This window comes from Agrilus planipennis, unplaced genomic scaffold (assembly GCF_000699045.2).
Source record: "Agrilus planipennis isolate EAB-ADULT unplaced genomic scaffold, Apla_2.0 scaffold272, whole genome shotgun sequence".
Lineage (NCBI taxonomy): Eukaryota > Metazoa > Arthropoda > Insecta > Coleoptera > Buprestidae > Agrilus > Agrilus planipennis.
In genome coordinates this window covers 257,978-271,250 of record NW_020439208.1, presented here as the reverse complement: position 1 = coordinate 271,250, position 13,273 = coordinate 257,978, and the positions used below count along the sequence as shown (strand labels likewise).

The following is a 13,273-nucleotide window of genomic DNA, read 5'->3' as shown; positions in this document are numbered from 1 at the left end:
CAATATTAATTTCTGCGAGCGAAGCCGCGGGGAAAAGCTAGTATATTAATATAAGGCAGGTTATTTTTCTGAAAAACCGGTGCAGGGTGCAGATGCTTTAAAATCCTACTGGGTTTGTTATCTTCTTAGTTACTGGCAAAATATTATGTACTTCAAACATTTTATGAGGGCAATTACTGTAGGTAACAAATTCTAGAAAATAAATTCTGTAGCAGCGCACTGTTCATAGCGGTAAATCATTAGTGTAGACTGTGAAATTTGCTTTTTCTTATTTGCTATTGAAAATAAACCTATTTATAATTTGTAATTAATGGAGCGTTATTAAACGCATCTCCGTAGGAGGTTTTCCGCTATTGCTTCATCAGGTTTTCTTAAGTGCTGAATATTAGAACACATTTTATGTTTCCAGGATGGATGCAGAATAAATTAGGGAAGCAATAACAATTTTAGTTTCTTTCATTTATGGCAATGACCAACGTTTATACATACACATACACATACAAATACATATTATTTATTATCGATGCTGGTAGATTCATGATCTTAATTCAAAAAAGCAAAAATTAGAAAACTAGCCGATACACTAACGGAGGTGAATATTAAAGGTAGTTCACATTTATGCCACCATCACGCTCCGTTGTCGCTTTATGTTGCTTCGGGCTTCGAATGTGATTCAAAAAAGAAATAAAAAAGCAAATATGAAAGAACTAGCCGTAGGTGCTTGAACTGATACACTAACGGTGGTGAATATTAAAGGTAGTTTGTAATTGTCTCACCATCTCACTCCATTGTCGCTTTTCTAATTGCTTTGGATCACCCCCACAGTATATAAAAAATAGTAAGTAGTTTAAATATAAAAAGAAATTGAAAGCTCAGTGAAATATACCGATATATAACATGTACATTCTTCTAAATACTAGAGAATATTTTGAGACAATATTAATAAGGACAATTTTCCTACAGAAATTGTAGCTATAGCTAGTGTATATTTTGGAATACTTCGTTTTTAAAAAAACTGTGAGAATTGATATTTGATTTAGTACAACAATTTTAATGCAAAAAGTTAATTAATTTTGTTATCAAACTCTGAGCGTTGAATCGTAAATTTGAATAATATTTAGCATCGGAAATGTAAATAGGGCTTTGAAAAGAGCTCAGTAAGATGGAATAGCGAAGTTTATCTTAATAGAAAGGCAAATGTAAGCAAGGAAGCTAATTATAGGATGAATAGGAATCATCAAGCGTCTTGACATTGAAGGAGGCTTCTGTTGTTAAATAAGTGTATGTTTTACATTTCCTCATTTGTTGATAATAGCTAGATTTGGAATTACGTAAGAAGGGCAAATATGTGGTAGAACTCCTCGGGGAATTTTTTTAAAAATTGCAATAAAAGGCTTTTCTATTGTAATTTCCTAATAGTCTAAGGTAGCATTAAAAGCTAGGTTCGTTTGATTTAACATAATTGCTCACAATTAGTTAAGGATGTGGGATGTTCTAGTTTTAGGGAAACGCGACGACTAGCTTAGGATGGGAAAGAGTGGGAGTGATATGTGTTTAACCAGGATAGACGAGTTTATGATGATGATGATTTAAAAAGGTGCGTAAAATTTTTTCTTCACGAACTTATTGACATATATGTTACCGGAAATGTATGAAATCCGTCATTGTATATAATTCCTAGGAAATCTGTCATAAACCTACTTAATAACCATACAATAACGTCACTAATTCATATACATCTCCAAACCTAACCTAACCAAACAATAACGTCACCAATGCATATACATCGTAGTAAAACCGCGTAAACACAGATCATACTGATTATCAGTTTACTAACGTATTTTATTAATTTTATTTACACAGAGCATTACTTTTATGCATTTCCTAGTACAATATCGGAATTTCATACAATTCCTAGGAAATGTATACATTTCCCAGGATATGTGTGTATTAAAAGATCTTTGAAACAATATTTTATACATTTCCTAAATAGTCTCGGAATTGTATACATTTCCTAGGAATTTTATACAATTAACATTTCGTTGTAAAAGATAAAAATTACTAGCACTGATGATACATTGATTTAAAAGAAGGATGTAGGTAATTATTGAGACGAATATAACTTTTCATTAATCAACGTCAATCAAAAGCGAAATAAATTTAGAGTTATAAACATAAAAATGACGACTTGCCTCAATGATCACGAGAGTCATGATACTTATATGCAGCCTTGTTAGTGTATTGTAGGTCGGCATGTATATGCAACAAAAAGAATGCAAAAATCGTTTTGTGAAATGGATTCCGCCAGAACATAAACCATTCGTGAGATTTTCAACACACGACATACATGAAATTATTACAGTAGGTACAATATGTAGGTGTACAGTACGTCACAAATAAATTAGAAACAAAGTAGAAACACAGCACATTATTAAGGATAAAAATAAAGACAAAGGATTCTCACGTTTTATCAACTAGTTTTGTAGGTAATAAAAATAATTTATTGAATATTTGATCGTTCAATAGGATCATCTTCTGAAATAGTAATGACAAAATTGGTCTTGCTTTTGCAAAAGACCAAGACTACAAGACCAAGAGCAAATTAATCGTTTCGTGGGAAGTGAATACATTCACTTGTGTGTCCTTGCCAGGACTATTTGTTCGGTGTTACAGAAATAATTCCACTGAATAGGTTTGTTGAAAACAGTGATTAATTGGGACTCCATTTTGTTAATTTCGTAGACTGATAATTTTTATTATTTTTCCTTAAATGCAGGAAACCTTTTACTGATTTCAACGAAATACAGTCTGGTGCACAGTAGACAAAGGCGAAAAATTATTAAAATTTGTAAATAGTTTGTACGTAATAGATAACATCCTAGGTACCCCGAGATAAAAACGCTCAGTCTCTCAGAGTCTCTGAAAGCGAGACTCTATTCTCCGTCTCTCGTCGAGTCTCTCTGGTGTCGCTGAGAGATCCTCATTTCGTATCCAGTCTCTGAACGAGAGACTCGAATCTCTCAATGAGTGGTGTCTCGATAGACATGGTTAAAATTTTCTAAGTTCAAAATATTTCAGAGATCCCAGTCTTTCTACGATAGACTCGAATCTCTGAATTAACAATTTTATCGTTGGAGTCTCTCATATTGGATGTGAGAGATCCATAAAAACACCTAGGCAATAACTGAAAGACTGTGAGAGACGCTCGCAGAGACGCTGAAAGACTTTGAGAGACTCTGAGAGACTTTTTGTCTAGGGACGTCATTCGATTATTGTGAAGGTTATTAAGACAAATTCAGTTGCATTAAGAACACGCCGTAGCTTCGAAGAATATCGTAAGTTTCGCTCATAGTGGGAAACACTGTAAGTACATTTTTCTCAGGGACGTAGACAGTACAAAGGCTGTGTCTGCCTGTCATTTATTTTATTTTTTTTTTTCGAGAAATCGTTTGGCCATTCGCTGTAAGAATTTCGCATAAATAATAGAATTTTTGCGCTGTCACCCGTGCTGTTCATTAGATATTCGAGCCGCTATCTTAGTTTATAAATCGTGGAGTTGTCGCGACTACACGTCGTTTTCCCGAACACAGAGAACGATAAGGATAATTGCAAAAAGTGATCTCAGTTTGTCAACTGCGCTTCGTTGCGGCCGGCGTTATAATAGTGTGCGTAGGTACCTTCGGGATGGATAAATCGACGAGATCGTTTGCATTAGCATTCTAATATTCTTCTGCTATCTACTTCAACATTGATATGTCGACTGTAGTAATCTACGGGCTAAGGAAACGTGCAAAATGGACATTTTTATGGAACTTTCTCGCCATCTGACTGACTGCACAAAGGTGCCGGGAATCAGAGTTCGTAAACTTAACTGTCTATCCCATTGAGATCGGATCTCTATAGTACCTCCAGTCGAGAACAAATTGCATAAATTGAGAGAAAATGTTTAATATTTTGTTGTTAGGTGCTTGCTCTTTCATTTATTGTATCTCCAAGAGGTCACGTCTTTTCGTGTTTCATTTAGGTCGAATGTAGCCGCATACTTCAGAAGAATATCAACTGTCTGTGAAATGCTTTAGAGTTTTCTGAAATTCCCATCGTAACAGTTACCTTTGATTATGATGATAACCATGTTTAATAAAGGTTCGTTTTCCTCATCTTATTTTGACGAATATTGAACCTTTCGAAATATTCCATTTTCACTTTATTTTATTTTTCTTTAAAACAATTTTAAGTAAAATAAAAATACTGGTATGCAAGGGATGAAAAAGTAGGGAAAGAGCGAATATAAAGAAAGGAGACGAAAGATTAGAATAAGTGGCTGATTTTAGGTGTCAGATAAGTCAGAATGGAAGAAATAGTAGGGATATGAAGCATAGGATCGTGCCGCCCTCAATAAAAAAAAGTCACTTCTATGCTCGCGAACAATAAATATAGAAATTCGAAAAAGGTTGTTAAAAGTGTATGTCTGGAACGCGGCGCTCAGTGACAGTGGGCGCGGCGGAAAAGAAAAGGTTAGAAGCGTTCGAAATGTGGTGTTATAGGCGAATGATGAGGATAACGTGGGTAGAAAAGGTTAGAAGCGTTCGAAATGTGGTGTTATAGGCGAATGATGAGGATACCGTGGATAGACAAGGTTAGAAATGAAGATGAATTAGAAATGAATAGAACAGAGGACTCTATGGAAATCAATAAGAAACAGACGAGATAGGTTAGTAGAACACCTTCTCAGGCATGAAGGTCTAGTCAGAGACATATCAGAGACAGAAACGAGAGTTACGAAGTGTAGGGATAGACCTAGATTAGTTTACTGTTCGCAAATAGTTAAGGATGTGGGATGTTCTAGTTTTAGGGAAATGCGAATATTAGCTCAGGATAGGAAAGTGTAGAGGTGCGTGTTCAACCAGTCTTAGGACTGACGACTTTATGATGATGAAGACAATTTCCTGAGACTCCATACTATATTTTGTACATTCGCGTGAATTAAAATAGTAAAAATTGAATAAACTGAAGAAGATCAATCAAGAAGAAGAATCTCTATGAACAGTCTTAAAATTCTTTCTATATGAAATAACCTACAGTTTTCGACTAAGAGGCTAGTGTCTTTTATTTGCCTCCATAATGTTTTGTAACTTTTTTTATAAAATAAGAAAACATTCGTCAGAAATGAATGCCAAAACAATGACATACACTTTAAATCACCTGAAATAAATGTTATGGTATATTTATTCGAGTTTTACAGCAAAGATACACAAACCTTATTCCTTCTAGAAATTGGCTTTTAAGAAGCCACTATACTATATGTACAATGAATTTAAATTGGTTCCAATTTGTCTCTTTGGGAATATAAAGCATAAAGGTGTGTAGATTTTAGCACAACAATTACGACAGATTTTATTAGACATTCGAAAGTTGAGGAATTTCGCAGTTGTTTACGATAACTGAAATAAAGAATTAATAAATTTAATGTCCATGTCGCATAATAAGAATTATCGTAAAATAGGTGCAATCGTGGACCATTAATAATATTCTACCCGTATGTTAGTTTCTTATTTATCTTTCGAGCAAACTTTGCAATATAAACATGTCCGATTATAAAACTGTGCGTTTTACACGATCAACGATTCGCTGTTTTTCATTGGAGGCGTACCGGTGAACATAGATCCTACGATAATATTTATTACTTATTCAATAAATTTAAAGCTGGGGTCAGTTGAACATCTAACAACGTCGAGTTTTTTACATCGAAGCACTGAATGTTGGGTGAATTTTTTCCTAAGATATTTAAAGGCGTAACACATATCTAACCATGAAGAACATAATTTTACACCATGTCTTAGATTAAAACCATGGACTTACATATAGGTGCAAGGTAATTCATAAATGATAGAACATTGGAAGGCATCCAAATAAAACGATCAGCAATTATTTTATACAAAAAAAAAGATCTGATATTAAATTCTTTTTCAATTACCGCCAGATTGTTGAGAATTTCAGTAATAAAATTTTACAATAAAATTAATAAACAATTTTAAAGTAATCAATAGCTATTAGGAAAATTATTTTATATTCAAAAACTGATTGCCGAAGTTATCATGAAAATTTAAAATTATGGATAAATCGGCTTTTTTTTGATATTTATATGATTTATGATAAGGCTGATACTATTTATTAATCATAGATAATCATTGTTTTGAGTATTAAAATTATATAGGCAAATTTAGTAGGTTTTTATGTTTTTGGTAATTTTTTAAAATTTAGATTATTATCAACATTTTCGCTAAACTACAATTGTTCTATAAAGAATTTTATCAGAATTCTGTGGATTACAATGAATATAAATCATGTTAATTCGGATAGTTTATAAAAGACGTCGTCTAATAGAGACACTTAAAAAAATTATCCTTGAATCCTTAGCTGCTGTATTATGGATAAAATAAATAAATTTGAATAAGTACATGTAGATATTATTTCAGGGGGACGATCCAAACAAAGAGCGGTCCCATCATAGAAAATTTTTGAAGGTAGGGTATTGCCATTTTTGACCGTTATTATTATAGGTACTTATTGTTGTAAAATTACTTTGGCATCTATTCTAAACTAAAACGAAATAATAGTAATTAAGAATGAAAATGCCAAGAGTGATAACGGTTATTATCGAAAAGCCTAATAGCGAATTGATGGCCGTTGAATCTTTTTATTGGCCTAGGCATAAACGTTCATTGCCTTTTATAATGTTTATAAAATGTTAATTATTTTGTCACGTTTGACACATCACAGCGTTTTTTAAAAGTCAAGCCGCACGCAAAAGACCATCCTATAGAATAGATAGTTCTTCAACACCAATACCAGCCCAAATATATAAATATCTATATAATATATAGTATCGTTTAAAAGCGTTCTGTACGTATGTATGTTATTAAGTGCGAAACGAAAAGTTACACGGCGGCGTTTGCAAAGGTGGCCGCGACCGCGACCGCGATCGGGCCATCCAAAGTTGCACACCGCGACTCACACGTGAATTACGTGTGTGCGGTCGGTTGGTGGTTCCATGTGGGAGTCGAAAGTAGGTTTGCAGGTTCACCGGAAGCTTTCGGATCGCAGAGAGCGGGTCAGAAAAATACGAAGGCCAGAGAAGTTCATTGGCCATTCGCCAGCGGAACCTTCTTGTTACGTATAAACGTAGATGCAACGTATACTTACTTTGTTCTCTCAATCATCTGTTGTTCATCATATATTTACGGTCACAGTATGTACAGTGTTCTATAAGTACACCAGGAAGAAGTATTTTAGGTAATCATTCATGTGATTGCCAATTATTCAATGGTTAAGGGAATCATCATCATAAGGTCGTCAGTTCTAAGACTGGTTAGACACGCACCTCCACTCTTTCTTATCCTGAGCTAATATTCGCATTTTCCCTAAAACTAGAACAAACCACATCCTTAACTATTTGCGACCTGTAATCTAATCTAGGTCTACGTCTACCCCTCCTAACTCCCGTTTCAGCCTCTATTATGTCTCTGACTAGACGTTCATGCCTGATAAGGTGTCCCAGTAACCTATCTCGCCTATTTCTTTATTGACTTCCATAGAGTCCTCTGTTCTCTTATTCTTTCTAATACATCTTATCAATGCATCAGGAAAAGATTTTGTTATTCATTCATTGTTTATCTTTGAATATTTAAAGGAAGACTTGTTGAAGTTAATTCTGTTAAGGATCATTCTTTTACACTTTGGCTTTGTTCTATTATTCCTGTCTGCTATTTTTATGGTTGGATAGTGAGCCGATACTGCCATGCATCTGTACATTACTTTTTGTGATACACTGCTGTTGTTTGAAACAGAATTATCGAGTTTTCGAATTAAAAGAATGGAAAAATACCGTTGTAACTAGTGTTAATATTTTTGTATTAATTCCAACTTAAATTAAGATTATTTTGTGATTACTATTTTGTATACATATATAACGTTTTATAAGAGTGTACAACAGACGTATCCATTTACTTGTAGTGCGGTTCAAATCGAGTTTCCTTCCTAACTCACCGTTGAAGTCTCCAACTACATCGCGTGTTTTCTTAGGGTAATATCCATGGTAGCGAATAAAACTGTTCGTACACACACTGTACTTTAAGTTGCCTTCCTTTTTGAGCATCAAGTGACATTTAAGATGTCAATATTCTCTTAAATTATTAATATTAGTTATCAGGTGTCAACTTATTAAGGAAAATATTGAGTTAATAATCACAAAATTCTTATCAATTCCCAGTGTAACCTTATTTTGATGAACTGATAACGTAGTAATCCATGATTTATACTAAAAATTGATTATTCATTAGGATGTAGGTGACGAGTTGATAGATTAGGTATTTATTTGCAATTGCAGAATTCTGTTAATTAACGATCTCTGCTTCTATTGCAGGTTAATAATTACTCAAGCCGTTATACAGGATAAATTTAATATACATGTCACTTACTCTTTATATCACTGTATTATACTTAATTAGTCATATTTATTCATATATTCGTATCGATGTTATGCGTAGGTATCATATCCTGTAGTCACTTGTAAAATAAATTTTGCAGTAGCTGATGTATATTACATTACATGAAAATCGTAAATTTAGATTATGAACTATTATGAAAATGAAGTTGAAATGGTCAGTAGCTTTTATTTTTTTTACATTGTTTTTATTTCTTAGTTTTATCTACATATGTACTTCATTACGATTTACGAAAACAATTCCGTAATTGCTATTATTGTAGGTCCTTCATAAATATTATTAGTTTAGGTACTTAATATTACTAAATATTAATAATATCGAATAAAGCAAGTAGATATCCACACATGTGGACCTTGTTGGAGCATACGTAATCCTAAAATGTAGCATTGTACTACATATGGCGTTTACCGCGCCATTTGTGGCATTTTCTAAAACGCACTGTTAAGACAGCAGGTAAAACTTGGTCTGTGTTCTGTCGGAGCTGTCCGCGACGTGCTGATGAGATCCAAAAAGATCGAAATCGCGATCCGCGTCTGGCAGTTTCGACAGAATACAGACCACTTCGAATTATTTTATTCGATTATGGTAACGTGCCTATCACGTTGAGGTTAGCTACGCCGGGATTCGTTTCAGCAAGTAGATATCCACACAAGTGAACCTTGTTAGAGAATACGTAATCCTAAAATGTAGTATTGTACTACAGATGGCGTTTATCGCGCCATTTGTGGTATTTTCTAAAACGCATTAATAATATCGTCAAACAGCGGTTCACTGTAACTGATTCATTGATCATTTTTCGATATTTGTTATTTCGAAAGTTAAGAATATAGAAGACTCTTTTGCCCGTACTAAAAAAAAATGCCGCTATCAGGTTATTATTTATATGTTTTTTTAATTTATATTTAACCTCGTAATATTTTTCTTTTGAGTCCGTCCATCCTCTCTCCCAATATTGCACAATATCTTTTACAATTTATTCTTCGTATGACTTCCCACTCGCCGAGCTTTCTAACATGCTCTGAATTAAATTGACATTTATTTATTCAAGCAGCAGTTGCAAATGACCTAATGATGACACTTAATTTGAATATCGACCGTTACTGTCCTGGTAAAGTGTGTGTCTGTGCCGAATTCTTTCAGGCGCCAGTTGCTATTGTAATTTACATGAATACACACCATTTCGCACCGACGGTTATTTAGCAGTATTATTAGTACCACAATGTCGAGATTCTATATCCATATTTCTTTCAAAAGATAAATAAATATGGCTGCATTAAAAGTTACTTTATTAAAGAAAACATTCTTCAGAACATTTCTAAATTCATTTTAATCTGTGCTAATAACTATAATAGTACAAGGAGAGTAAATTTGTCTTTCTGTTCATAATTTCTAGATTTACGAAAGAAGACAAACCTTTTATTTATAAAACCACATTTATTTTCACCGTAGATAATAATTATTGAAGTGAATTGTGTTTACAATAAGAAGTAGGTTGTAACAGTAAAGGCGACCTCGTAATGGTTTCGGTGAAGAGTGAATTATATAAAATTTTTAAGCTTAATTCTCTGCCTGTCCGTATTGTTGGCTTATTTACTGTAATCCTTAATTTTTTTAAACTAAAAGTAAACTTTCTTTATTGTACATTATAAAATCCGTTTGTAATGGGTTAGCTCAAATGTTTCAATGGTATAAAATCCTCACTTTTAATTTTTACACATCATGTGTTTGTGTCGGGTTTTTCCACTTATTTAATCTTGTATATATCGTAAAAGCACCGCCGTATCGATTGTCGCTCGCGGCATTCGCTCGTAACATCATAATTTCTCTTCGATTTGATTTATTTCCTTCTTTTTTGTTGATGACAACTTATTTATTTTATAATTGAAGTAATTATTACATGGAAAATTTCAGTACGATTTATTAGGAACGTATTTTAACGAAGAGAGTTGGTGTTTAACCGTTTGCCTGTCATACGGAAACACTAATGTAAGCCTAGGCTTTTTTGCATAATCAAGAGCTTACATACATTTTAATAGCGGACCATTACGAAATACAAGAGCTTCTATTTTTACACATACGTACCTTCTAACAATGATATAAACGACTATTTGTCAAAACATAGATAGTCCTCACGGGGTTATTAACGTTGACGTCGCGTTGCTTCCACGTGATTTTTAATAAGGTAAAGCTGATACCGTATTCGAATATGGAATATATATACATATATATATCTACAAATAGAGAACTATACAGTCGGAACTTTGACTCTAATTTGCATAAATTCTAATATTAATAAGTGTGCTTTGCTGATCCGTTAGCATATTTCTGTTTGTATATTCGTGGGACTCCAAGACGATGATGAACATCAAGCCAAGACATTCAAATCATCTGAATATTTTTATGAAGTTACCGTTACGGTTTTCTCTAGATAAAGATGTAACTAATTAATATATATCTAACAGCTTGAACTGTAATCTGGTATTTCGCTTCACGTTTAGTGCCAGCAAACCTCTCCCCCTAGCGTTTCAGTGTGGTACAAGTACATATTTCCATTTGCGGGTCCAGGAGGGAAAATGGGGGAGACCCTACTCCACCAAGAGCTCATTGACTTATGGATTGCATAATACAGTACTGTAAAAAATGTTGTAACGTTGAGAAATCGAGTTAGAAAGTTTGCCTTTGAGTATCAGAAAGGAATCGTTCGAAAAAAAAAAAAATACGGACAGATAGACACATAAGTGATGCTATAAGGTTTCAGTTTTCATTCCCGACAACCTGCAAATATAAACTTGTACGCACAATATTGTTTTGTTGAATGATTTGCCACGTTATGTTCAGACCATACACTTCTCATAAATTTTCCTGTAATCTATAACTAAAGAACTATTTTCCGTATTTTTTTTTTAAATTTTAGGTTCAGTAGTTTCGGAGACAAGAGGAGGGAATGGTCAATTTTAATCTACTTTTTGAAATAACTTTAAAACTATCTGTTTTTTAAAATTATGAAAATAATATATTTGAGACGCTTACAACAAGCCCTTTCATTTGATATGTAACATGGTACAATTTGCAAAACCTTTTTGACGTGACGTCTTATAATTCGATGGAGCCGGTTGCACGCACGAAAAAACATGACTCATGCGGCGTTACCTCGCTCTGAGGCGTTCCATTTCAGGCTTGAAGTGCATGCGAGAGCGCAGAACGAGCGACAAAAAGGCACAATCGGCCTCCGCGTTCGGCAGCGTTCGACATCTGTCTCTCTCCTACTTGAGTGAGCGATGCGTCCGCGTGGACAGCTGCTATACAGTAATACATTTCCATTTACCTCCTTCTCTATATCCATACAAAATATCTATCAAACAAATAAAATTAAAATTTTCTTTTAAAAAATGAAACCATTCCATCAGTATTTTCTTATGACGTTGTGACGTTCAATTATCGTCAGTAAACCGACTTTACAGACAACCGATTTTTTTTAAATTTCCTATTGACCTCCCATGTTCAAAATTAATTTGTGACAGACGGACAGACAGACACACGAGTGATCCTATAAGGATTCCGTTTTTCGTTCGGATGTACGGAACCCTAAAAATACTGCCAAGGCTTCAGGAAAAAGTTAATTCCAAGATAGGGGATGAAGGAATTGCTACATTAATTAAAAATATTAGATAGTCATACCTGATGATCAATTAGCGCTCTGCTTAATTTATTAATTGGTTTACTGAACGCATTTTGTAACCACATTTTCTAATCCATGTTATTTGTTTTACAGGATGAAGACGACATTTGTGGCTTAGGTAAGACATTTTAATTATACGAGGAATTTGTTGAAATTAATTACTTAATATGTTATTTCAGTAGGATGTTAAAAAATTTTATGCGTAAGAAAACTTGATTTATTAACTACTGTGCCTAGTAATAGTGGGATTATTTTCTTCAGCAAGCACTCGGAGAAGCTGGTTTGAAACGGGGATTATAACAATTTAAAATGTCATGCTCTTAACGAAGAACTATATTTATGTATTTGCAAATTGTACATCAGGGGCTTGTAATCAATCATTCTACTCTGAAAGATTCAAATTAAATGAAGAACAGAAGGTGATTTAGGAATTCATATTATTTATGAAAACGTGTTTCTTGGAAAGGTTTTCTACCCATTTACCCTCATAATATTAAACGGCAGCTACAAATAACGAATAGGTAGGATTAAAATGATGAAGGGATTTATAATTGCATCACAGGGCAGCTTTTAGATTAAAATATCCTCTGCGTAGTAGCTCGGTAAAGTTCCAGTTTGTCTTTCATATTGCTATTAAAAATTACGAAGCGCCTTTCAAGGGAACGTATTTAAGTAAAAACAGTTTTACCAAGTATAAATTATAAATATTAATGTTAGTTCAAAAACACGGTTTAGAAAGATTTCACAAACTTTATTAACTTTTCCTTTTCAATATCCTGTGCATCCTTTTTTATATCTACCTGTTATGTAATAGTGATTTCCTGACTGGCCTATGTACGCATATATCTTATATACTCCACATTCGTCTAAAAAGTTGAATTACTAAATAATTAAAATTATTAAATAATAAAAATTAAATACGTAATCCTAAAATGTAGCATCGTGCTACAGATGGCGTTCACTGTGCCGTTTGTAGTATTTTCTGAAACGCACTGTTAAGACAGCAGGTAAAAGTTGGTCTGTGTTCTGTCGGAGCTGCCTGCGACGCGCTGATGAGATCCAAAAAGATCGAAATCGCGATCCGCGTCTG

The 13,273-nt window shown here is 33.7% G+C and overlaps 1 protein-coding gene across 1 annotated transcript in view; it reads right to left on the bottom strand.

The window, feature by feature from the left end:
• LOC108741704 overlaps positions 1-13,273 on the bottom strand; it is a 115,643-nt gene that overhangs the window by 49,867 nt on the left and 52,503 nt on the right. The window lies entirely within an intron of this gene.